Here is a 5381-nt window from a genome sequence, read left to right as displayed (position 1 = left end):
CTAATAACCATACAATGTATGCCATCGGGTGCCATTCTGTATGATCTTGTTATATCCTGGATCGGGGCCTACGATACTTAGGCCCCGCCTGGATGCTTGAAGACTGCAGCGGGTTGGGACTTCCACTACAGTTACGCCAATGCAACGTATCGTGCTAGGCTGGGTAAGGATGATGGACGCATCTCGGCCATTTTTCCTAAAATGTGTGTTATGCCAAAAAATATACAATCCACATGGATAAAGCATATTCTAAAACCATCATCCAGTATGGTCATGTCAACGAAATAAATGGTGAATGATATCATGCATTATATAGTTCCAACTCTCATCATGACCTCAAGCCCATAAAATCGTTTCGAAATTCCTCCAACACTAGTATGCGCGTTCCTCGTAATTCACTTCGCACGGCCAGCAAAATTATTGTCGTCATTAATTACAACGCGTTGTATGGCGCCGTTTCGTGACAGAGAATGATAAATAACTTGTATATATGGTGATTTTACACAATCTTTCGGACATTTGAAACGGAATTTTCGGTATAATCGACGGCGGAAACTGCTGACACGCGGCGCTGCGATACATGAAAAAACAACCAGCGCTCGGAGTATTGGCACGCAGTCGCTCATATAAGTCACACTGCGCGGGGTCTGGTTCCAGTTGTGCATGAGAATATACACCGGCGCGCACGGTTAATTTTCACGGAATAGGGAGACAGCCAATTGGCGGGCAATATCCTGCTGTCTCTCCAGCTCGTGTAATTTGGGTCAGATTATACCGCGGCAGGAAATGAAATTCAGAACCCACGGCTCTATATACCTATATACAGTACTCTACATGTTTTCAAAACGCCCTTAGCATCGTGCCAGTTGACCTATCGCGCGAATTGGATTTCGACTGGTATAGAATCATATTTCAGGTCGTACACCGTAATTATTACAACTTCTGGTCGTATTCTATAGGCTTTCTGAAATCATTTGAGAGGCGTTGCTGTGTTTTTAAACATTACATTTTGTTAAATCCCTTTCGCGTCACATGTATGTGGTATATGCAGCCAGTACATTCGGTTTTGCCGCATTGCAGTGACTGATTTCATCAACGCATCGTAATAGCCTCTACAATTTGTTCCCGGTATATTATGCCCGTTCCGTCCGAAAGGGTTGATCTGCGTTGTTGCATATTAGCCAGATAACCATTAGTTGTACGTGGTCCAGCAAGGGTATTATTGTCAAGTTATCGGGTACCATGAAATTGATTAATAACTGAGTCTACAGGAAAATATTACCAAAGGTCAAAGTACAAAAGTGGCACAATAGGTCGCGGTAATATGTTTTTCAAAGTGGCTCCTGGGAATCCACTTTTTAACTTGGATTATTATTATTTGCACATTATCGTTTCTAATATTTCACAAATATCACCGACTTATTATATTATCCCAATTGCTAGCATATAAAATACCTGAAATCATTGCTAATCACGTCAGGGCAGCGCGGTTCTAAACTGGGATGTATATTGAACTTGAACGAGAAAATTAGGTAAAAAGGGATGTCTTCGATCTATAATAAAATTAGGAACATCCACATTATAAAAAGGTAATCAATGACAATGATGCCGCGATATTAAGGTTTTGAGCGAAAGTGATGTATTTTTTACGAAGTCTAGGACTGAACAGGGACAGTATATTGATGACCTTTATTCTTTTGGTCATCGGCGCCCCAAATTTCAAGCTCAGGGTTCTCGAAGTGTTGGTGTACCGCAAACTATTTCTACCTTTCAGAGGGTGCCTCAAAGTTAAGAAGGTGGAGAACCGCCGTGCTATAGTGCTGCTTGTAACGGAATTGTAAGCCTTCATGTATTATAAAGGCCGTTGCAATTTTAAGATTTAGAGCAGGCTACTAAATGACTAAATACTCCGCGTTAGCCTTCTATACATACATCGAACGACATTGACTGCGTAATAGCTGAAAGCGATAAATAATTTTGGCAGTGTTTGTAAGTTTCTTGGTCGAATGTGTTACAATCCATTGAATGTTGTGAATGTTTCGATACAGCTCTACACAACTATGTGTGTGTGTGTGTGTTTGCAAGACGCCGCTTAGATCAGTCTCTAACAATTCCTATGGTTTGGATAGGATAATCCAGCTTCTCATCACCACGAGAAACTCGTTTATATACAGCACATTGCTATAGTTTGCGTCCAGTGTCAATGATGGATAAAGCTGCCGTGCTTTGCTATAAGACGCAGCAAATTGTTTTGTAAAAAGTTCTTTCCAAAAGTTGTGAATTATCATTTGAAGGTTAAGTTCGGTTCTATAAGGTTAAACATCCTATTCAAACCAGTTCATACTCGTTAGTTGGATATACCTGCTGGCTTCAAACGTAAGCTGGCTAATATTGTGGATAATAAGAATTATGGGAGTGCTAGCCCGGAAAGGCTGAAGACAGCGCACAGAATCTCCAACAACGAATACTGCTGATATGCATTTACTATTACGATCCGAAATACTAAAAATTGTAAACTTGGTTGCGGGAAAGACGCCGTATTTAAACTTACAAAGAAGGGATGGAAGATCAGCGATAAAAATTGTCAGGAAACCCCTCCGAGGGGACGGTCGCAATTGCGATCATAAATGTAGCGAGGATATTCCAGACACCTTCCTCGCCGATTGGCGTGAATCCAACGAGAACTTGTACTGCAATGCGTGGGTGAAAACCGGTCTATTAGACAAATTCCCGCCATAGCATAGGGTGCGATTTAGGCCACGAGTACCTTCTGGTATCGAATGATGTTTTCACACCCATTCATACGGGTGAGAAAGAATTCAAACACGTCAATCCTTACGAAGCTATATCCCAGAGGTGTAGTGGGATCTTTTAACCGGCACCACCTTTATTAAGCCGTCTAGGAGAGGGATACGAAAACACAACACATTCCCATTCCCCCATCCCCGGGAAAATCTCCATAAGAACGAATAGTGTATTCGACTCGCTTTATCCCATTGGAATGAGTGTAAAGACAGAATTTGGTAATATAAAGGTCCATTTAACGATATATGCACTCACGATGGTGGAGATCGACAAAACACGCGGTTTTGGTTTTAAGTTTGGGGCGCTTATATTACAACCACGAACACAGAATTGTCATACGCGCCCTATACAAACTGCATAGGGGACAGATGTACGGTGTACGCGCTGGCTTGATATTAAACAGCGAGCATGTTCTTGTTCATGTTAATGGGCACGAAACTTATCACTTTGATATTCACACCCCAAAATGAAGCAAGGAAGGCGGTACATCGAACTGTGTTTACGAGAATAGCAAGAATTTGATAACGCAGACTGTGTAATTATTCGACTGTCGTCGGGTCACCCAATGCATTTCAAAGTAATTACATCAAACTATATCGGTCGTCTTATTGTACTCCGCTGTTAGATGTCTGAATATTGCTTGTTTATCGGATCAGACATCGTCAGCGATATTTGGATACCAAACTATCCTTCTGACGCGCCGCAAAAATGTCGAGAAACATCGGATCAGAATATCGGTTAACAAGGCCGCCGTAATCGAAGACAAAAACGTCGTGTTTAGCAATGCGGATTATCGAATTATCAATTCTCTATTGGATTGATCTCGGCAGCAAATACTGGCAACAGCCGGTAATTGATTGGCACCGAGCAACGAATTATGCGTGCGGTTGCAGTACACAATGCATAGTAATACACGACCCGACCGTGTTGAATGAGAACACATAGGATTGAATAAGTTGACTCATTCTCCTAGCGACAAAGATTAGAAACCGCAGTTGTACCTGTCATTTCCTAGCAAGCTTAGTATAGGATAGTACAGTGGCGGACTTTGCCTTGGATACTTGTGTCGTGAATTGCATCCATACGCACTAATGTACAGTTACTATATACGTATGTAGCGTATAAGTTCAGGGAATATTAGCGGAGGTTTAGTTCTTAGAACATTTTCGGTTAGACATACTAATAAATACCGAAACTAGAAAATTTGTACATATATTCTGTCAGCAGGATAGGAAGATGAAAAAGATAGGATAGATAAAACAGTAATAATCGTTTTGATTCCGCCCGGATCGCGAAGAAATCATTGCGAACTTGTAATGGATTATCTTATATAACGTACGTTTCCCTAAGTAGCATGAGCATTGCGCATGCGCAGCCACAAACTGAATAGTCGACAGACGATTTTTACGACTTGCAGAAGGTTTTTCTCCGCTTTTGTTTTCGCAGTTATAAGGCCGAAGAATTTTTTCAAGTAGCAACTAGCTTGCTTTAGCAGACCCATAAGTAATGGAAATATTTAATATAGAAACCGTAATAGGTCATTCTCAACTATTAAATCGAAAGATCAGTGGAAAATAAATTGAAATAATCCAAGCCATAGCATGTGTCATGTTTTTCGCCGTGCTATTCGTTTATGTTCAAACTATTAAGCCGAATGCGAGTTTATACCCGGTAATAATAGAACCATATTGTAACATACGGCGAAACATCTGAACTAAGATCACACGAACCGCACCTAATCTTCCACTCCCTGCTTCTATCCGAGCTGGTTTTAGGCGTAGTGTCTTATAAAAATTCCCTTCGCCAAGAATGGGTCGCGCTATGAGTCGTCCATAGCTGTCGAAATGCTAAACATGGGTAGCAACAGGAATAACTACAACGAAATTAATCGGTGCACCAGCCGTCACGAGTCTGAGAGCCCGCAAATGCCGTAACTCGACCCAATCGAGGGAATGTATTGTACAATTATAAATATTTCGTATGCAAAACCAGCAGAATTTTCTAGATTTCAGGAAGCGGCATATATGCTCTTCAGCGCATTCACGAATGCGAACATTTGTTTTCTTAGTTAAGAATAAACTCCTATTGGGTCTCGGTGAAATAACTTAGAAATTGTCACTATTGCAACATAATGCAAAGTGAGACTAACCCGAATATACACGAATAATCACGAAAAATTACCAAGGATATGCCTATGCCTACAAATTAAACCATACACATATGCATAGCGAAATAGGACAGTGATTCTCAACCGGGATCCGCGAAGCATTTTTAGGAGGTTCGCGAAACCTCTAAATTTGCAAAATGGTTGATAACCTAATTTCTATTTGATAAAATTAGGGAATTATGCAGTTTCGCTTCATCGCTGCTAAAACTTCAGAACTCACATCAACAGAATGGACGTTTTGTTGGGGTTTGCGGAGAAAAAAAAAGTAGGAGTATAGTGAAGGTTCATCAGGGTGGCTTTGAATAAAAACATTTTCTCCTGTTTTATACATAACCAGTATTCCGGAATAACTTGAAGATGAGCTACTCGATAGAAATGACTAGGCTGGACGTTATATGTTCATTAAAAC

This window comes from Botryllus schlosseri, chromosome 10 (genome assembly GCF_051294905.1).
Source record: "Botryllus schlosseri isolate E-star chromosome 10, Bs_hap1, whole genome shotgun sequence".
Taxonomy (NCBI): domain Eukaryota; kingdom Metazoa; phylum Chordata; class Ascidiacea; order Stolidobranchia; family Styelidae; genus Botryllus; species Botryllus schlosseri.
Note: the sequence above shows the minus strand (reverse complement) of the source record.